The following is a 23,014-nucleotide window of genomic DNA, read 5'->3' as shown; positions in this document are numbered from 1 at the left end:
TCAACGCCCGAAGCATAAAATACAAAATAAATAGAACCGTTTTTCCATCGTATAAAACGAATAATTGCTACCAGTGTGAAAGTTATGGTCACTTCTACGTTCCGGCCAACCTAGGTTTCACTCCAGGGCGTTGCACCACCAGATCGAATAGTTACGGCATAAGAAGTCAACGCCAGAAGCATAAAATACGATATAAATACAACAGTTTTTCCATCATATAAAACGAATGATAGCAACCAGTGTGAAAGTTATGGTCATTTCTACGTTCCGCGCAATCTTGGCTTCACTCTAGGGCGTTGCGCCACCTGATCGAATAGTTAGGGCCTTAGAAGTCAACGCCAGAAGCATAAAATACAATATAAATACTACAGTTTTTCCACCATATAAAACGAATAATTGCAACCAGTATGAAAGTCATGGTCATTTCTGCTTTCCGGGCAACCTAGGCTTCACCCTATGGCGTTGTTCCACCAGATCAAACAGTTAGGGCCTTATAAGTCAACGCCCGAAGCATAAAATACAAAATAAGTAGAACAGTTTTTCCATTGTATGAAACGAATAATTGCTACCAGTGTAAAAGTTATGGTCATTTCTACGTTCCGGGCAACCTAGGCTTCACCCTAGGGCGTTGTTCCACCAGATCGAATAGTTAGGGCCTAAGAAGTGAACGCCAGAAGCATAAAATACGATATAAATACAACAGCTTTTCTATCGTATAAAACAAATAATTGCAACCAGTTTGATAGTGATGGTCATTTCTACGTACCGGGCAACCTAGGCTTCACTCTAGGGCGTTGCTCCACCAGATCGAATAGTTAGGGCCTTAGAAGTCAACGCCCGAAGCATAAAATACAAAATAAATAGAACAGTTTTTCCATCGTATAACAGGATTAATTGCAACCAGTTTGAAAGTGATGGACACTTCTACGTTCCGGGCAACGTAGGCTTCACGCTAGGTCGTTGTTCCACCAGATCGAATAGTTAGGGCCTAAGAAGTCAACGCCAGAAGCATAAAATACGATATAAATACAACAGCTTTTCCATCGTATAAAACAAATAATCGCAACCAGTGTGAAAGTTATGGTCATTTCTACGTTCCGGGCAACGTAGGCTTCACCCTAGGCCGTTGTTCCTCCAGATCGAATAGTTAGGGCCTAAGAAGTGAACGCCAGAAGCATAAAGTGCAATAAAAATACAACAGTTTCTCCATCGTATAGCAGGAATAATTTGCAACCAGTGTGATAGTAGTGGTCATTTCTACGTTCCGGGCAACCCAGCTTTCACTCCAGGGCGTTGCTCCACCAGATCGAATAGTTACGACCTAAGAAGTCAACGCCAGAAGCATAAAATACGATGAAGATGCAACAGTTTTTCCATCGTATAAAACGAATAATTGCAATCAGTGTGAAAGTTATGGTCATTTCTACGTTCCCGGCAACCTAGGCTTCACTCTACGGCGTTGTTCCACCAGATAGAATAGTTAGGGCCTAAGAAGACAACGCCAGAAGCATAAAATACGATATTAACACAACAGCTTTTCCATCGTATAAAAGGAATAATTGCAAACAGTGTGAAAGTAATGGTCATTTCTACGTTCCGGGCAACCTAGGCCTCACTGTATGGCGTTCTTCCACCACATCGGATAGCTACGGCCTCAGAAGTCAACGCCCGAAGCATTAAATACAAAATAAATAGAACAGTTTTTCCATTGTATAAAACGAATAATTGCTACCAGTGTGAAAGTAATGGTCATTTCTACGTTCGGGCAACCTAGGCTTCACTCTACGGCGTTGTTCCACCAGATCGAATAGTTAGGTCCTAAGAAGTCAACACCAGAAGAATAAAATACAAAATAAATACAACGGTTTTTCCATCGTATAAAACTAATAATTGCATCCAGTGTGAAAGTTATGGTCATTTCTACATTCCGAGCAACCTAGGCTTCACTCTAGGGCATTGCTCCAACAGATTGAATAGTTAGGGCCTTAGAAGTCAACGCCCGAAGCATAAAATGCAATAAAAATACAACAGTTTTTCCATCGTATAACAGGATTAATTGCAACCAGTTTGAAAGCGATGGTCATTTCTACGTTCCGGGCAACCTACGCTTCACTCTAGGGCGTTGCTCCACTAGATCGAATAGTTAGGGCCATAGAAGTCAACGCCAGAAGCATAAAATACGATATAAATACAACAGCTTTTCAATCGTATAAAAGGAATAATTGCAAACAGTGGAAAGTAATGGTCATTTCTACGTTCCGGGCAACCTAGGCTTCACCCTGGGGCGTTGCTCCACCAGATTAAAAAGTTAGGGCCTTAGAAGTCAACGCCCGAAGCATAAAATACAAAATAAATAGAACAGTTTTTCCATTGTATAAAACGAATAATTGCTACCAGTGTAAATGTTATGGTCATTTCTACGTTCCGGGCAACCTAGGCTTCACCCTAGGGCGTTGTTCCACCAGATCGAATAGTTAGGGCCTAAGAAGTGTACGCCAGAAGCATAAAATACAATATAAATACGACAGTTTTTCCATCGTATAAAACGAATAATTGCAACCAGTGTGAAAGTTATGGTTATTTCTACATTCCGAGCAAGCTAGGCTTCACTCTAGGGCGTTGTTCCACCAGCTCGAATAGTTAGGGCCTAAGAAGTGAACGCCAGAAGCATTAAATACAATAAAAATACAACAGTTTTTCCATCGTATAACAGGATTAATTGCAATCAGTTTGAAAGTGATGGTCACTTCTACGTTCCGGGCAACCTAGGCTTCACTCTAGGGCGTTGCTACACTAGATCGAATAGCTAGGGCCTTAGAAGTCAACGCCAGAGTCATAAAATACAATATAAACACAACAGCTTTTCCATCGTAAAGAACGTATAATTGCAACCAGTGTGAAAGTTATGGTTATTTCTACATTCCGAGCAACCTAGGCTTCACTCTAGGGCGTTGCTCCACCAGATCGAATAGTTAGGTCCTTAGAAGTCAACGCCAGAAGCATAAAATACGATATAAATACAACAGTCTTTACACCGTATAAAACGAATAATTGCAACCTGTGTGAAGGTTATGGTCATAGCTACGTTCCGGGCAACCTAGGCTTCACTGTAGGGCGTTGCTCCACCAGATCGAAGTGTTAGGGCCTAAGTAGTCAACGCCCGAAGCATAAAATACGATATAAATACAACAGCTTTTCCATCGTATTAAATGAATAATTGCAAACAGTGTGAAAGTAGTGGTCATTTCTGCGTTCCGAGCAACCTAGGCTTCACTCTAGGGCGGTCCTCCACCATATCGAATAGCTACGGCCTTAGAAGCCTACGCCAGCAGCATAAAATTCAATAAAAATACAACAGTTTTTCCATCGTATAACAGGATTAATTGCAACCAGTTTGATAGTGAATGTCATTTCTACGTTGCGGGCAACCTAGGCTTCACTCTAGGGCGTTGCTCCACTAGATCGAATAGCTAGGGCCTTAGAAGTCAACGCCAGAAGAATAAAATACGATATAAAAACAACAGCTTTTCCATCGTATAAAAGGAATAATTGCTACCAGTGTAAAAGTTATGGTCATTTATACGTTCCGGGCAACCTAGGCTTCACTCTAGGGCGTTGCTCCACCAGATCAAACAGTTAGGTCCTTGAAGTCAACGCCCGAAGCATAAAATACAAAATAAATAGAACAGTTTTTCGATTGTATAAAACGAATAATTGCTACCAGTGTAAAAGTTATGGTCATTTCTACGTTCCGGGCAACCTAGGCTTCACCCTAGGGCGTTGCCCCACCAGATCGAATAGTTAGGGCCTAAGAAGTGAACGCCAGAAGCATAAAATGCAATAAAAATACAACAGTCTTTCCATCCTATAACAGGAATAATTGCAACCCGTGTGAAAGTTATGGTTATTTCTACATTCCGAGCAACCTAGGCTTCACTCTAGGGCGTTGTTCCACCAGCTCGAATAGTTAGGGCCTAAGAAGTGAACGCCAGAAGCATTAAATACAATAAAAATACAACAGTTTTTCCATCGTATAACAGGATTAATTGCAACCAGTTTGAAAGTGATGGTCACTTCTACATTCCGAGCTACCTAGGCTTCACTCTAGGGCGTTGCTCCAACAGATTGAATAGTTAGGGACTTAGAAGTCAACGCCCGAAGCATAAAATGCAATAAAAATACAACAGTTTTTCCATCGTATAAAACGAATAATTGCTACCAGTGTGAAAGCTATGGTCATTTCTACTTTCCGAGCAACCTAGGCTTCACCCTAGGTCGTTGTACCACCAGATCGAATAGTTAGGGCCTAAGAAGTGAACGCCAGAAGCATAAAGTACAAAATAAATACAACAGCCTTTACACCGTATAAAACGAATAATTGCAACCTGTGTGAAGGTTATGGTCATATCTACGTTCCGGGCAACCTAGGCTTCACTGTAGGGCGTTGCTCCACCAGATCGAAGTGTTAGGGCCTAAGAAGTCAACGCCCGAAGCATAAAATACAATGGAAATACAACAGTTTTTCCATCGTATAAAACGAATAATTGCAACCATTATGAAACTTATGGTCATTTCTACGTTCCGGGCAACCAAGGCTTCACTCTGTGGCGTTCTTCCACGACATCGAATAGCTACGGCCTCAGAAGTCAACGCCTGAAGCATAAAATACAATAAAAATGCAACAGTCTTTCCATCCTATAACAGGAATAATTGCAACCCGTGTGAAAGTGATGGTCATTTCTACGTTCCAGGCAACCTAGGCTTCACTCAAGGGCGTTGTTCCACCAGATCGAATAGTTAGGGCCTAAGAAGTCAACGCCAGAAGCATAAAATTCAATATAAATATGACAGATTTTCCATCGTATAAAACGAATAATAGCAGCCAGTGTGAAAGTTATGGTCATTTCTACGTTCCGGGCAACCTAGGCTTCACTCTAGGGCGTTGCTCCACCAGATCAAACAGCTAGGGCCCTAGAAGTCAACGCCCGAAGCATAAAATACAAAATAAATAGAACAGTTTTTCCATTGTATAAAACGAATAATTGCTACAAGTGTAAAAGTTATGGTCGTTTCTACGTTCCGGGCAACCTAGGCTTCACCCTAGGGCGTTATTCCACAAGATCGAATAGTTAGCGCCTAAGAAGTGAACGCCAGAAGCATAAAATGCAATAAAAATACAACAGTCTTTCCATCCTATAACAGGAATAATTGCAATCCGTGTGAAAGTGATGGTCATTTGTACGTTCCGGGCAACCTAGGCTTCACCCTAGGGCGTTGTTCCACCAGATCGAATAGTTAGGGCCTAAGAAGTGAACGCCAGAAGCATAAAATGCAATAAAAATACAACAGTCTTTCCATCCTATAACAGGAATAATTGCAACCCGTGTGAAAGTTATGGTTATTTCTACATTCCGAGCAACCTAGGCTTCACTCTAGGGCGTTGTTCCACCAGCTCGAATAGTTAGGGCCTAAGAAGTGAACGCCAGAAGCATTAAATACAATAAAAATACAACAGTTTTTCCATCGTATAACAGGATTAATTGCAATCAGTTTGAAAGTGATGGCCACTTCTACGTTCCGGGCAACCTAGGCTTCACTCTAGGGCGTTGCTACACTAGATCGAATAGCTAGGGCCTTAGAAGTCAACGCCAGAGTCATAAAATACAATATAAACACAACAGCTTTTCCATCTTAAAGAACGTATAATTGCAACCAGTGTGAAAGTTATGGTTATTTCTACATTCCGAGCAACCTAGGCTTCACTCTAGGGCGTTGCTCCACCAGATCGAATAGTTAGGTCCTTAGAAGTCAACGCCAGAAGCATAAAATACGATATAAATACAACAGTTTTTCCATCGTATAACAGGATTAATTGCAACCAGTTTGAAAGTGATGGTCATTTCTACGTTCCGGGCCACCTAGGCTACACTCTAGGGCGTTGCTCCACCAGATCAAACAGTTAGGGCCTTAGAAGTCAACGCCCGAAGCATAAAATACAAAATAAATAGAACAGTTTTTCCATCGTATAAAACGAATAATTGCTACCAGTGTAAAAGTTATGGTCATTTCTACGTTCCGGGCAACCTAGGCTTCATCCTAGGGCATTGTTCCATCAGATCGAACAGTTAGGCCCTAAGAAGTGAACGCCAGAAGCATAAAATACAATATAAATACAACAGTTTTTCCATTGTATAAAACGAATAATTGCAACCAGTTTGATAGTGATGGTCATTTCTACGTACCGGGCAACCTAGGCTTCACTCAAGGGCGTTGCTCCACCAGATCGAATAGTTAGGGCCTTAGAAGTCAACGCCCGAAGCATAAAGTATAAAATAAATAGAACAGTTTTTCCATCGTATAAAACGAATAATTGCTACCAGTGTGAAAGCTATGGTCATTTCTACTTTCCGAGCAACCTAGGCTTCACCCTAGGTCGTTGTACCACCAGATCGAATAGTTAGGGCCTAAGAAGTGAATGCCAGAAGCATAAAGTACAAAATAAATAGAACAGTTTTTCCATTGTAAAAAACGAATAATTGCTACCAGTGTAAAAGTTATGGTCATTTCTACGTTCCGGGCAACCTAGGCTTCACCCTAGTGCGTTGTTCCACCAGATCGAATAGTTAGGGCCTAACAAGTCAACACCAGAAGAATAAAATACAAAATAAATACAACAGCCTTTACACCGTATAAAACGAATAATTGCAACCTGTGTGAAGGTTATGGTCATATCTACGTTCCGGGCAACCTAGGCTTCACTGTAGGGCGTTGCTCCACCAGATCGAAGTGTTAGGGCCTAAGAAGTCAACGCCCGAAGCATAAAATACAATGGAAATACAACAGTTTTTCCATCGTATAAAACGAATAATTGCAACCATTATGAAACTTATGGTCATTTCTACGTTCCGGGCAACCAAGGCTTCACTCTGTGGCGTTCTTCCACGACATCGAATAGCTACGGCCTCAGAAGTCAACGCCTGAAGCATAAAATACAATAAAAATGCAACAGTCTTTCCATCCTATAACAGGAATAATTGCAACCCGTGTGAAAGTGATGGTCATTTCTACGTTCCAGGCAACCTAGGCTTCACTCAAGGGCGTTGTTCCACCAGATCGAATAGTTAGGGCCTAAGAAGTCAACGCCAGAAGCATAAAATTCAATATAAATATGACAGATTTTCCATCGTATAAAACGAATAATAGCAGCCAGTGTGAAAGTTATGGTCATTTCTACGTTCCGGGCAACCTAGGCTTCACTCTAGGGCGTTGCTCCACCAGATCAAACAGCTAGGGCCTTAGAAGTCAACGCCCGAAGCATAAAATACAAAATAAATAGAACAGTTTTTCCATTGTATAAAACGAATAATTGCTACAAGTGTAAAAGTTATGGTCGTTTCTACGTTCCGGGCAACCTAGGCTTCACCCTAGGGCGTTATTCCACAAGATCGAATAGTTAGGGCCTAAGAAGTGAACGCCAGAAGCATAAAATGCAATAAAAATACAACAGTCTTTCCATCCTATAACAGGAATAATTGCAACCCGTGTGAAAGTTATGGTTATTTCTACATTCCGAGCAACCTAGGCTTCACTCTAGGGCGTTGTTCCACCAGCTCGAATAGTTAGGGCCTAAGAAGTGAACGCCAGAAGCATTAAATACAATAAAAATACAACAGTTTTTCCATCGTATAACAGGATTAATTGCAATCAGTTTGAAAGTGATGGTCACTTCTACGTTCCGGGCAACCTAGGCTTCACTCTAGGGCGTTGCTACACTAGATCGAATAGCTAGGGCCTTAGAAGTCAACGCCAGAGTCATAAAATACAATATAAACACAACAGCTTTTCCATCTTAAAGAACGTATAATTGCAACCAGTGTGAAAGTTATGGTTATTTCTACATTCCGAGCAACCTAGGCTTCACTCTAGGGCGTTGCTCCACCAGATCGAATAGTTAGGTCCTTAGAAGTCAACGCCAGAAGCATAAAATACGATATAAATACAACAGTTTTTCCATCGTATAACAGGATTAATTGCAACCAGTTTGAAAGTGATGGTCATTTCTACGTTCCGGGCCACCTAGGCTACACTCTAGGGCGTTGCTCCACCAGATCAAACAGTTAGGGCCTTAGAAGTCAACGCCCGAAGCATAAAATACAAAATAAATAGAACAGTTTTTCCATCGTATAAAACGAATAATTGCTACCAGTGTAAAAGTTATGGTCATTTCTACGTTCCGGGCAACCTAGGCTTCATCCTAGGGCATTGTTCCATCAGATCGAACAGTTAGGCCCTAAGAAGTGAACGCCAGAAGCATAAAATACAATATAAATACAACAGTTTTTCCATTGTATAAAACGAATAATTGCAACCAGTTTGATAGTGATGGTCATTTCTACGTACCGGGCAACCTAGGCTTCACTCAAGGGCGCTGCTCCGCCAGATCGAATAGTTAGGGCCTTAGAAGTCAACGCCCGAAGCATAAAGTATAAAATAAATAGAACAGTTTTTCCATCGTATAAAACGAATAATTGCTACCAGTGTGAAAGTTATGGTCATTTCTACTTTCCGGGCAACCTAGATTTCACCCTAGGGCGTTGTTCCACCAGATGGAATAGTTAGGGCCTAAGAAGTCAACGCCAGAAGCATAAAATACGATATAAATACAACAGCTTTTCCATCGTATGAAACGAATAATTGCAACCAGTGTGAAAGTTATGGTCATTTCTACAAACCGAGCAACCTAGGCTTCACTCTAGGGCGTTGCTCCAACAGATTGAATAGTTAGGGCCTTAGAAGTCAACGCCCGAAGCATAAAATGCAATAAAAATACAACAGTTTTTCCATCGTATAACAGGATTAATTGCAATCAGTTTGAAAGTGATGGTCACTTCTACGTTCCGGGCAACCTAGGCTTCACTCTAGGGCGTTGGTACACTAGATCGAATAGCTAGGGCCTTAGAAGTCAACGCCAGAGTCATAAAATACAATATAAATACAACAGCTTTTCCATCGTAAAGAACGTATAATTGCAACCAGTGTGAAAGTTATGGTTATTTCTACATTCCGAGCAACCTAGGCTTCACTCTAGGGCGTTGCTCCACCAGATCGAATAGTTAGGTCCTTAGAAGTCAACGCCAGAAGCATAAAATACGATATAAATACAACAGCTTTTGCATCGTATAAAAGGAATAATTGCAACCTGTGTGAAGGTTATGGTCATATCTACGTTACGGGCAACCTAGGCTTCACTGTAGGGCGTTGCTCCTCCAGATCGAAATGTTAGGGCCTAAGAAGTCAACGCCCGAAGCATAAAATACGATATAAATACAACAGCTTTTCCATCGTATAAAATGAATAATTGCAAACAGTGTGGAGGTAGTGGTCATTTCTACGTTCCGAGCAACCTAGGCCTCAATCTAGGGCGGTGCTCCACCATATCGAATAGCTACGGCCTTAGAAGCCTACGCTTGAAGCATAAAATACAATAAATATACAACGGTCTTATCATCGTATAACAGGAATAATTGCATCAATCGTGAAAGTAATGATCATTTCGGCGTTTCGGGCATCCTAGACTTAACTCTGAGGAATTGCTCCACCAGATCAAATAGTTAGAGCCTAAGAAGTCAACGCCAGAAGCATAAAATACAATATAAATACAACAGCTTTGCCATCGTATAAAATGAACAATTGCAAACAGTGAGAAAGATATGGACATTTCTACGTTCCGGGCAACCTACGCTTCACTCTATGGCGTTCTTCCACCACTTCGAATGGCTACGGCCTCAGAAGTCAACGCCTGAAGAATAAAATACAATAAAAATGCAACAGTCTTTCCATCCTATAACAGGAATAATTGCAACCCGTGTGAAAGTGATGGTCATTTCTGCGTTCCGGGCAGCCTAGGCTTCACCCTAGGGCGTTGTTCCACCAGATCGAATAGTTAGGGCCTAACAAGTGAACGCCAGAAGCATAAAATACAATATAAATACACCAGTTTTTCCATCGTATAAGACGAATAATTGCAACCAGTGTGAAAGTAATGGTCATTTCTACATTCCGAGCAACCTAGGCTTCACTCTAGGGCGTTGCACCACCAGATCGAATAGTTAGGGCCTAACAAGTGAACGCCAGAAGCATAAAATACAATATAAATACACCAGTTCTTCCATCGTATAAGACGAATAATTGCAACCAGTGTAAAAGTTATGGTCATTTCTACGTTCCGGGCAACCTAGGCTTCACTCTAGGGCGGTGCTCCACCATATCGAATAGTTACGGCCTTAGAAGCCTACGCCTGAAGCATAAAATACAATAAAAATACAACGGTCTTTTCATCGTATAAAACGAATAATTGCAACCTGTGTGAAGGTTATGGTCATATCTACGTTCCGGGCAACCTAGGCTTCACTGTAGGGCGTTGCTCCACCAGACCGAAGTGTTAGGGCCTAAGAACTCAACGCCCGAAGCATAAAATACAATAGAAATACAACAGTTTTTCCATCGCATAAAACGAATAATTGTAACCATTATGAAACTTATGGTCATTTCTACGTTCCGGGCAACCTAGGCTTCACTCTATGGCGTTGTTCTACCAGATCGAATAGTTAGGGCCTAAGAAGTCAACACCAGAAGAATAAAATACAAAATAAATACAACAGCCTTTACACCGTATAAAACGAATAATTGCAACCTGTGTGAAGGTTATGGTCATACCTACGTTCCGGGCAACCTAGGCTTCACTGTAGGGCGTCGCTCCACCAAACCGAAGTGTTAGGACCTAAGAAGTCAACGCCAGAAGCATTAAATACAATATAAATACAACGGTTTTTACATCGTATAAAACTAATAATTGCATCCAGTGTGAAAGTTATGGTCATTTCTACATTCCGAGCAACCTAGGCTTCACTCTAGGGCGTTGCTCCAACAGATTGAATAGTTAGGGCCTTAGAAGTCAACGCCCGAAGCATAAAATGCAATAAAAATACAACAGTTTTTCCATCGTATAACAGGATTAATTGCAACCAGTTTGAAAGCGATGGTCATTTCTACGTTCCGGGCCACCTAGGCTTCACTCTAGGGCGTTGCTCCACTAGATCGAATAGTTAGAGCCATAGAAGTCAACGCCAGAAGCATAAAATACGATATAAATACAACAGCTTTTCAATCGTATAAAAGGAATATTTGCAAACAGTGTGAAAGTAATGGTCATTTCTACGTTCCGGGCAACCTAGGCTTCACCCTGGGGCGTTGCTCCACCAGATCGAATAGTTAGGGCCTAAGAAGTGAACGCCAGAAGCATAAAATACAATATAAATACGACAGTTTTTCCATCGTATAAAACGAATAATTGCAACCAGTGTGAAAGTTATGGTTAGTTCTACATTCCGAGCAACCTAGGCTTCACCCTAGGGCGTTGTTCCACCAGATCGAATAGTTAGGTCCTTAGAAGTCAACGCCAGACGCATAAAATACGATATAAATACAGCAGCTTTTCCATCGTATAAAAGGAATAATTGCAAACAGTGTGAAAGTAATGGTCATTTATACGTTCCGGGCAACCTAGGCTTCACCCTACGGCGTTGTTCCAGCAGATCGAATAGTTAGGGCCTAAGAAGTCAACACCAGAAGAGTAAAATACAAAATAAATACAACAGCCTTTACACCGTATAAAACGAATAATTGCAACCTGTGTGAAGGTTATGGTCATATCTACGTTCCGGGCAACCTAGGCTTCACTGTAGGGCGTTGCTCCACCAGATCGAAGTGTTAGGGCCTAAGAAGTCAACGCCCGAAGCATAAAATACAATAGAAATACAACAGTTTTTCCATCGCATAAAACGAATAATTGCAACCATTATGAAACTTATGGTCATTTCTACGTTCCGGGCAACCTAGGCTTCACTCTACGGCGTTGTTCTACCAGATCGAATAGTTAGGGCCTAAGAAGTCAACACCAGAAGAATAAAATACAAAATAAATACAACAGCCTTTACACCGTATAAAACGAATAATTGCAACCTGTGTGAAGGTTATGGTCATACCTACGTTCCGGGCAACCTAGGCTTCACTGTAGGGCGTTGCTCCACCAGACCGAAGTGTTAGGACCTAAGAAGTCAACGCCAGAAGCATTAAATACAATATAAATACAACGGTTTTTCCATCGTATAAAACTAATAATTGCATCCAGTGTGAAAGTTATGGTCATTTCTACATTCCGAGCAACCTAGGCTTCACTCTAGGGCGTTGCTCCAACAGATTGAATAGTTAGGGCCTTAGAAGTCAACGCCCGAAGCATAAAATGCAATAAAAATACAACAGTTTTTCCATCGTATAACAGGATTAATTGCAACCAGTTTGAAAGCGATGGTCATTTCTACGTTCCGGGCCACCTAGGCTTCACTCTAGGGCGTTGCTCCACTATATCGAATAGTTAGAGCCATAGAAGTCAACGCCAGAAGCATAAAATACGATATAAATACAACAGCTTTTCAATCGTATAAAAGGAATAATTGCAAACAGTGTGAAAGTAATGGTCATTTCTACGTTCCGGGCAACCTAGGCTTCACCCTGTGGCGTTGCTCCACCAGATTAAAAAGTTAGGGCCTTAGAAGTCAACGCCCGAAGCATAGAATACAAAATAAATAGAACAGTTTTTCCATTGTATAAAACGAATAATTGCTACCAGTGTAAATGTTATGGTCATTTCTACGTTCCGGGCAACCTAGGCTTCACCCTAGGGCGTTGTTCCACCAGATCGAACAGTTAGGGCCTAAGAAGTGAACGCCAGAAGCATAAAATACAATATAAATACGACAGTTTTTCCATCGTATAAAACGAATAATTGCAACCAGTGTGAAAGTTATGGTTATTTCTACATTCCGAGCAACCTAGGCTTCACTCTAGGGCGTTGTTCCACCAGCTCGAATAGTTAGGGCCTAAGAAGTGAACGCCAGAAGCATTAAATACAATAAAAATACAACAGTTTTTCCATCGTATAACAGGATTAATTGCAATCAGTTTGAAAGTGATGGTCACTTCTACGTTCCGGGCAACCTAGGCTTCACTCTAGGGCGTTGCTACACTAGATCGAATAGCTAGGGCCTTAGACGTCAACGCCAGAGTCATAAAATACAATATAAACACAACAGCTTTTCCATCGTAAAGAACGTATAATTGCAACCAGTGTGAAAGTTATGGTTATTTCTACATTCCGAGCAACCTAGGCTTCACTCTAGGGCGTTGCTCCACCAGATCGAATAGTTAGGTCCTTAGAAGTCAACGCCAGAAGCATAAAATACGATATAAATACAACAGCTTTTGCATCGTATAAAAGGAATAATTGCAAACAGTGTGAAAGTAATTGTCATTTCTACGTTCCGGGCAACCTAGGCTACACTCTAGGGCGTTGCTCCACCAGATCAAACAGTTAGGGCCTTAGAAGTCAACGCCCGAAGCATAAAATACAAAATAAATAGAACAGTTTTTCCATCGTATAAAACGAATAATTGCTACCAGTGTAAAAGTTATGGTCATTTCTACGTTCCGGGCAACCTAGGCTTCATCCTAGGGCATTGTTCCATCAGATCGAACAGTTAGGCCCTAAGAAGTGAACGCCAGAAGCATAAAATACAATATAAATACAACAGTTTTTCCATTGTATAAAACGAATAATTGCAACCAGTTTGATAGTGATGGTCATTTCTACGTACCGGGCAACCTAGGCTTCACTCAAGGGCGTTGCTCCACCAGATCGAATAGTTAGGGCCTTAGAAGTCAACGCCCGAAGCATAAAGTATAAAATAAATAGAACAGTTTTTCCATCGTATAAAACGAATAATTGCTACCAGTGTGAAAGTTATGGTCATTTCTACTTTCCGGGCAACCTAGATTTCACCCTAGGGCGTTGTTCCACCAGATGGAATAGTTAGGGCCTAAGAAGTCAACGCCAGAAGCATAAAATACGATATAAATACAACAGCTTTTCCATCGTATGAAACGAATAATTGCAACCAGTGTGAAAGTTATGGTCATTTCTACAAACCGTGCAACCTAGGCTTCACTCTAGGGCGTTGCTCCAACAGATTGAATAGTTAGGGCCTTAGAAGTCAACGCCCGAAGCATAAAATGCAATAAAAATACAACAGTTTTTCCATCGTATAACAGGATTAATTGCAATCAGTTTGAAAGTGATGGTCACTTCTACGTTCCGGGCAACCTAGGCTTCACTCTAGGGCGTTGCTACACTAGATCGAATAGCTAGGGCCTTAGAAGTCAACGCCAGAGTCATAAAATACAATATAAATACAATAGCTTTTCCATCGTAAAGAACGTATAATTGCAACCAGTGTGAAAGTTATGGTTATTTCTACATTCCGAGCAACCTAGGCTTCACTCTAGGGCGTTGCTCCACCAGATCGAATAGTTAGGTCCTTAGAAGTCAACGCCAGAAGCATAAAATACGATATAAATACAACAGCTTTTGCATCGTATAAAAGGAATAATTGCAACCTGTGTGAAGTTTATGGTCATATCTACGTTACGGGCAACCTAGGCTTCACTGTAGGGCGTTGCTCCACCAGATCGAAATGTTAGGGCCTAAGAAGTCAACGCCCGAAGCATAAAATACGATATAAATACAACAGCTTTTCCATCGTATAAAATGAATAATTGCAAACAGTGTGGAGGTAGTGGTCATTTCTACGTTCCGAGCAACCTAGGCCTCAATCTAGGGCGGTGCTCCACCATATCGAATAGCTACGGCCTTAGAAGCCTACGCTTGAAGCATAAAATACAATAAAAATACAACGGTCTTATCATCGTATAACAGGAATAATTGCATCAATCGTGAAAGTAATGATCATTTCGGCGTTTCGGGCATCCTAGACTTAACTCTGAGGAATTGCTCCACCAGATCAAATAGTTAGGGCCTAAGAAGTCAACGCCAGAAGCATAAAATACAATATAAATACAACAGCTTTGCCATCGTATAAAATGAACAATTGCAAACAGTGAGAAAGATATGGACATTTCTACGTTCCGGGCAACCTACGCTTCACTCTATGGCGTTCTTCCACCACTTCGAATGGCTACGGCCTCAGAAGTCAACGCCTGAAGCATAAAATACAATAAAAATGCAACAGTCTTTCCATCCTATAACAGGAATAATTGCAACCCGTGTGAAAGTGATGGTCACTTCTGCGTTCCGGGCAGCCTAGGCTTCACCCTAGGGCGTTGTTCCACCAGATCGAATAGTTAGGGCCTAACAAGTGAACGCCAGAAGCATAAAATACAATATAAATACAACAGTTTTTCCATCGTATAAGACGAATAATTGCAACCAGTGTGAAAGTAATGGTCATTTCTACATTCCGAGCAACCTAGGCTTCACTCTAGGGCGTTGCACCAACAGATTGAATAGTTAGGGCCTTAGAAGTTAACGCCCGAAGCATAAAATGCAATGAAGATACAACAGTTTTTCCATCGTATAACAGGATTAATTGCAACCAGTTTGAAAGTGATGGTCATTTCTACGTTCCGGGCAACATAGGCTTCACTCTAGGGCGTTGCTCCACTAGATCGAATAGCTAGGGCCTTAGAAGTCAACGCCAGAAGCATAAAATACGATATAAATACAACAGCTTTTCCATCCTATAACAGGAATAATTGCAACCCGTGTGAGAGTGATGGTCATTTCTACGTTCCGGGCAACCTAGGCTTCACCCTAGGGCGTTGTTCCACCAGATCGAATAGTTAGGTACTAACAAGTGAACGCCAGAAGCATAAAATACAATATAAATACAACAGTTTATCCATCGTATAAATCGAATAATTGCAACCAGTATGAAAGTTATGGTCATTTCTGCTTTCCGGGCAACCTAGGCTTCACCCTAGGGCGTTGTTCCACCAGATAGAATAGTTAGGGCCTAAGAAGTCAACGCCAGAAGCATAAAATGCGATATAAATAGAACAGCTTTTCCATCGTATAAAAGGAATAATTGCAAACAGTGTGAAAGTAATGGTCATTTCTACGTTCCGGGCCACCTAGGCTTCACTCTAGGGCGTTGCTCCACCAGATCAAATAGTTAGGGCCTAAGAAGTGAACGCCAGAAGCATAAAATACCATATAAATTCAACAGTTTTTCCATTGTATCAAACGAATAATTGCTACCAGTGTAAAAGTTATGGTCATTTCTACGTTCCGGGCAACCTAGGATTCACTCTAGGGCGGTGCTCCACCATATCGAATAGTTACGGCCTTAGAAGCCTACGCCTGAAGCATAAAATACAATATAAATACAACAGTTTTTCCATTGTATAAAACGCTACCAGTGTAAAAGTTATGGTCATTTCTACGTTCCGGGCAACCTAGGCTTCACCCAAGGGCGTTGTTCCACCAGATCGAATAGTTAGGGCCTAAGATGTGAACGCCAGAAGCATAAAATACAATATAAATACAACGGTTTTTACATCGTATAAAACGAATAATTGCAGCCAGTGTGAAAGTTATGGTCATTTCTACATTCCGAGCAACCGAGGCTTCACTCTAGGGCGTTGCTCCAATAGATTGAACAGTTAGGGCCTTAGAAGTCAACGCACGAAGCATAAAATGCAATAAAAATACAACAGTTTTTCCATCGTATAACAGGATTAATTGCAACCAGTTTGAAAGTGATGGTCATTTCTACGTTCCGGGCAACCTAGGCTTCACTCTAGGGCGTTGCTCCACTAGATCGAATAGCTAGGGCGATAGAAGTCAACGCCAGAAGCATAAAATACGATATAAATACAACAGCTTTTCCATCGTATAAAAGGAATAATTGCAAACAGTGTGAAAGTAATGGTCATTTCTACGTTCCGGGCAACCTAGGCTTCAATCTAGGGCGTTGCTCCACCAGATCAAACAGTTAGGGCCTTAGAAGTCAACGCCCGAAGCACAAAATACAAAATAAATAGAACAGTTTTTCCATTGTATAAAACGAATAATTGCTACCAGTGTAAATGTTATGGTCATTTCTGCTTTCCGGGCAACCTAGGGTTCACCCTAGGGCGTTGTTCCAACAGGGGGAATAGTTAGGGCCTAAGAAGTCAACGCCAGAAACATAAAATACGATATAAATACAACAGTTTTTCCAACGTATAAGACAAATAATTGCAACCAGTTTGATAGTGATGGTCATTTCTACGTACCGGGCAACCTAGGCTTCACTCAAGGGCGTTGCAGCACCAGATCCAATAGTTAGGGCCTTAGAAGTCAACGCCCGAAGCATAAAGTATAAAATAAATAGAACAGTTTTTCCATCGTATAAAACGAATAATTGCTACCAGTGTGAAAGTTATGGTCATTTCTACTTGCCGGGCAACCTAGATTTCACCCTAGGGCGTTGTTCCACCAGATGGAATAGTTAGGGCCTAAGAAGTCAACGCCAGAAGCATAAAATACGATATAGATTCAACAGCTTTTCCATCGTATGAAACGAATAATTGCAACCAGTTTGATAGTGATGGTCATTTCTACGTTCCGGGCAACCTAGGCTTCCCCCTAGGGCGTTGCTCCAACAGATTGAATAGTTAGGGCCTTAGAAGTCAATGCCCGAAGCAGAAAATGCAATAAAAATACAACAGTTTTTCCATCGTATAGCAGGAATAATTTGCAACCAGTGTGAAGGTTATGGTCATATCTACGTTCCGGGCCACCTAGGCATCACTGTAGGGCATTGCTCCACCAGGTCGAATAGTTAGGTCCTTAGAAGTCAACGCCAGGAGCATAAAATACGTTATAAATACAACAGTTTTTCCATCGTATAAAACGAATAATTGCTACCAGTGTGAAAGTTATGGTCATTTCTACTTTCCGAGCAACCTAGGCTTCACTCTAGGGCGTTGCTCCACCAGATCGAATAGTTGGGGCCTTAGAAGTCAACGCCCGAAGCATAAAGTACAAAATAAATAGAACAGTTTTTCCATCGTATAAAACGAATAATAGCAACCAGTGTGAAAGTTATGGTCATTTCTACGTTCCGGACAACATAGGCTTCACTGTACGGCGATGCTCCACCAGATCAAACAGTTAGCGCCTTAGAAGTCAACGCCCGAAGCATAAAATACAAAATAAATAGAACGGTTTTTCCATTGTATAAAACGAATAATTGCTGCCAGTGTAAAAGTTATGGTCATTTCTACTTCCCGGGCAACCTAGGCTTCACCCTAGGGCGTTGTTCCACCAGATGGAATAGTTAGGGCCTAAGAAGTCAACGCCAGAAGCATAAAATACGATATAAATACAACAGCTTTTCCATCGTATGAAACAAATAATTGCAACCAGTTTGATAGTGATGGTCACTTCTACGTACCGGGCAACCTAGGCTTCACTCTAGGGCGTTGCTCCACCAGATCGAATAGCTAGGGCCTTAGAAGTCAACGCCCGAAGCATAAAATACAATATAAATACAACAGTTTTTCCATCGTATAAAACGAATAATTGCAACCAGTGTGAAAGTAATGGTCATTTCTACGTTCCGGGCAACCTAGGCTTCACTCTACGGCGTTGTTCCACCAGATCGAATAGTTAGGGCCTAAGAAGACAACACCAGAAGAATAAAATACAAAATAAATACAACAGCCTTTACACCGTCTAAAACGAATAATTGCAACCTGTGTGAAGGTTATGGTCATATCTACGTTCCGGGCAACCTAGGCTTCACTGTAGGGCGTTGCTCCACCAGATTGAAGTGTTAGGGCCTAAGAAGTCAACGCTCGAAGCACAAAATACAATAGAAATGCAACAGTTTTTCCATCGTATAAAACGATTAATTGCAACCATTATGAAACCTATGGTCATTTCTACGTTCCGGGCAACCTAGGCTTCACTCTATGGCGTTCTTCCACCACATCGAATAGCTATGGCCTCAGAAGTCAACGACTGAAGCATAAAATACAATAAAAATGCAACAGTCTTTCCATCCTATAACAGGAATAATTGCAACCCGTGTGAAAGTGATGGTCATTTCTACGTTCCAGGCAACCTAGGCTTCACTCTAGGGCGTTGTTCCACCAGATCGAATAGTTAGGGCCTGAGAAGTCAACGCCAGAAGCATAAAATACAATATAAATATAACAGTTTTTCCATCGTATAAAACGAATAATTGCAACCTGTGTGAAAGTGAATGTCATTTGTACGTTCCAGGGAACCTAGGCTTCACTCTAGGGCGTTGCTCCACCAGATCGAATTGTTAGGGCCAAAGAAGTCAACGCCCGAAGCATAAAATACAAAATAAATAGAACACTTTTTCCATTGTATAAAACGAATAATTGCTACCAGTGTAAAAGTTATGGTCAGTTCTACGTTCAGGGCAACCTAGGCTTCACCCTAGGGCATTGTTCCATCAGATCGAATAGTTAGGCCCTAAGAAGTGAACGACAGAAGCATAAAGTACAATATAAATACAACAGTTTTTCCATCGGAGAAAACGAATAATTGCAACCAGGGTGAAAGTTATGGTCATTTCTATATTCCGAGCAACCTAGGCTTCACTCTAGGGCGTTGCTCCACCAGATCGAATAGTTAGGTCCTTAGAAGTCAACGCCAGAAGCATAAAATACGATATAAATACAACAGCTTTTCCATGGTATAAAAGGAATAATTGCAAACAGTGTGAAAGCAATGGTCATTTCTACGTTCCGGGAAACCTAGGCTTCACTCTACGGCGTTGTTCCACCTTATCGAATAGTTAGGGCCTAAGAAGTCAACACCAGAAGAATAAAATACAAAATAAATACAACAGCCTTTACACCGTATAAAACGAATAATTGCAACCTGTGTGAAGGTTATGGTCATATCTACGTTCCGGGCAACCTAGGCTTCACTCTAGGGCGTTGCTCCACCAGATCAAACAGTTAGGGCCTTAGAAGTCAACGACCGAAGCATAAAATACAAAATAAAAAGAACAGTTTTTCCATTGTATAAAACGAATAATTGCTACCAGTGTAAATGTTATGGTCATTTCTACGTTCCGGGCAACCTAGGCTTCACCCTAGGGCGTTGTTCCACCAGATCGAATAGTTAGGTCCTTAGAAGTCAACGCCAGAAGCATAAAATACGATATAAATACAGCAGCTTTTCCATCGTATAAAAGGAATAATTGCAAACAGTGTGAAAGTAATGGTCATTTATACGTTCCGGGCAACCTAGACTTCACTCTACGGCGTTGTTCCACCAGATCGAATAGTTAGGGCCTAAGAAGTCAACACCAGAAGAATAAAATACAAAATAAATACAACAGACTTTACACCGTATAAAACGAATAATTGCAACCTGTGGGAAGGTTATGGTCATATCTACGTTCCGGGCAACCTAGGCTTCACTGTAGGGCGTTGCTCCACCAGATCGAAGTGTTAGGGCCTAAGAAGTCAACGCCCGAAGCGTAAAATACAATAGAAATACAACAGTTTTTCCATCGTATAAAACGAATAATTGCAACCATTATGAAGCTTATGGTCATTTCTACGTTCCGGCAACCTAGGCTTCACCCTAGGGCGTTGTTCCACCAGATCGAATAGTTAGGGCCTAAGAGGTGAACGCCAGCAGCATAAAATTCAATAAAAATACAACAGTTTTTCCATCGTATAACAGGATTAATTGCAACCAGTTTGATAGTGAAGGTCATTTCTACGTTCCGGGCAACCTAGGCTTCACTCTAGGGCGTTGCTCCACTAGATCGAATAGTTAGGTACTAACAAGTGAACGCCAGAAGCATAAAATACAATATAAATACAACAGTTTTTCCATCGTATAAATCGAATAATTGCAACCAGTATGAAAGTTATGGTCATTTCTGCTTTCCGGGCAACCTAGGCTTCACCCTAGGGCGTTGTTCCACCAGATAGAATAGTTAGGGCCTAAGAAGTCAACGCCAGAAGTATAAAATGCGATATAAATACAACAGCTTTTCCATCGTATAAAAGGGATAATTTCAAACAGTGTGAAAGTAATGGTCATTTCTACGTTCCGGGCAACCTAGGCTTCACTCTAGGGCGTTGCTCCACCAGATCAAACAGTTAGGGCCTAAGAAGTGAACGCCAGAAGCATAAAATACAATATAAATACAACAGCTTTTCCATCGTATAAAACGAATAATTGCTACCAGTGTAAAAGTTATGGTCATTTCTACGTTCCGGGATACCTAGGCTTCACTCTAGGGCGGCGCTCCACCATATCGAATAGTTACGGCCTTAGAAGCCTACGCCTGAAGCATAAAATACAATAAAAATACAACGGTCTTTTCATCGTATAAAACGAATAATTGCAACCAGTGTGAAAGTTATGGTTATTTCTACATTCCGAGCAACCTAGGCTTCACTCTAGGGCGTTGCTACACTAGATCGAATAGCTAGGGCCTTAGAAGTCAACGCCAGAGTCATAAAATACAATATAAACACAACAGCTTTTCCATCGTAAAGAACGTATAATTGCAACCAGTGTGAAAGTTATGGTTATTTCTACATTCCGAGCAACCTAGGCTTCACTCTAGGGCGTTGCTCCACCAGATCGAATAGTTAGGTCCTTAGAAGTCAACGCCAGAAGCATAAAATACAATAAAAATGCAACAGTCTTTCCATCCTATAACAGGAATAATTGCAACCCGTGTGAAAGTGATGGTCACTTCTGCGTTCCGGGCAGCCTAGGCTTCACCCTAGGGCGTTGTTCCACCAGATCGAATAGTTAGGGCCTAACAAGTGAACGCCAGAAGCATAAAATACAATATAAATACAACAGTTTTTCCATCGTATAAGACGAATAATTGCAACCAGTGTGAAAGTAATGGTCATTTCTACATTCCGAGCAACCTAGGCTTCACTCTAGGGCGTTGCACCAACAGATTGAATAGTTAGGGCCTTAGAAGTTAACGCCCGAAGCATAAAATGCAATAAAGATACAACAGTTTTTCCATCGTATAACAGGATTAATTGCAACCAGTTTGAAAGTGATGGTCATTTCTACGTTCCGGGCAACATAGGCTTCACTCTAGGGCGTTGCACCACTAGATCGAATAGCTAGGGCCTTAGAAGTCAACGCCAGAAGCATAAAATACGATATAAATACAACAGCTTTTCCATCCTATAACAGGAATAATTGCAACCCGTGTGAGAGTGATGGTCATTTCTACGTTCCGGGCAACCTAGGCTTCACCCTAGGGCGTTGTTCCACCAGATCGAATAGTTAGGTACTAACAAGTGAACGCCAGAAGCATAAAATACAATATAAATACAACAGTTTATCCATCGTATAAATCGAATAATTGCAACCAGTATGAAAGTTATGGTCATTTCTGCTTTCCGGGCAACCTAGGCTTCACCCTAGGGCGTTGTTCCACCAGATAGAATAGTTAGGGCCTAAGAAGTCAACGCCAGAAGCATAAAATGCGATATAAATACAACAGCTTTTCCATCGTATAAAAGGAATAATTGCAAACAGTGTGAAAGTAATGGTCATTTCTACGTTCCGGGCCACCTAGGCTTCACTCTAGGGCGTTGCTCCACCAGATCAAATAGTTAGGGCCTAAGAAGTGAACGCCAGAAGCATAAAATACAATATAAATACAACAGCTTTTCCATCGTATAAAACGAATAATTGCTACCAGTGTAAAAGTTATGGTCATTTCTACGTTCCGGGCAACCTAGGCTTCACTCTAGGGCGGTGCTCCACCATATCGAATAGTTACGGCCTTAGAAGCCTACGCCTGAAGCATAAAATACAATAAAAATACAACGGTCTTTTCATCGTATAACAGGAGTAATTGCAACAAGCGTGAAAGTAATGATCATTTCGGCGTTTCGGGCATCCTAGACTTAACTCTGAGGCATTGCTCCACCAGATCGAATAGTTAGGGCCTAAGAAGTCAACGCCAGAAGCATAAAATACCATATAAATTCAACAGTTTTTCCATTGTATCAAACGAATAATTGCTACCAGTGTAAAAGTTATGGTCATTTCTACGTTCCGGGCAACCTAGGC

Source organism: Calliopsis andreniformis, unplaced genomic scaffold (genome assembly GCF_051401765.1).
Source record: "Calliopsis andreniformis isolate RMS-2024a unplaced genomic scaffold, iyCalAndr_principal scaffold0018, whole genome shotgun sequence".
In the NCBI taxonomy this organism is placed as follows: domain Eukaryota; kingdom Metazoa; phylum Arthropoda; class Insecta; order Hymenoptera; family Andrenidae; genus Calliopsis; species Calliopsis andreniformis.
This window is presented reverse-complemented; position numbering follows the sequence as displayed.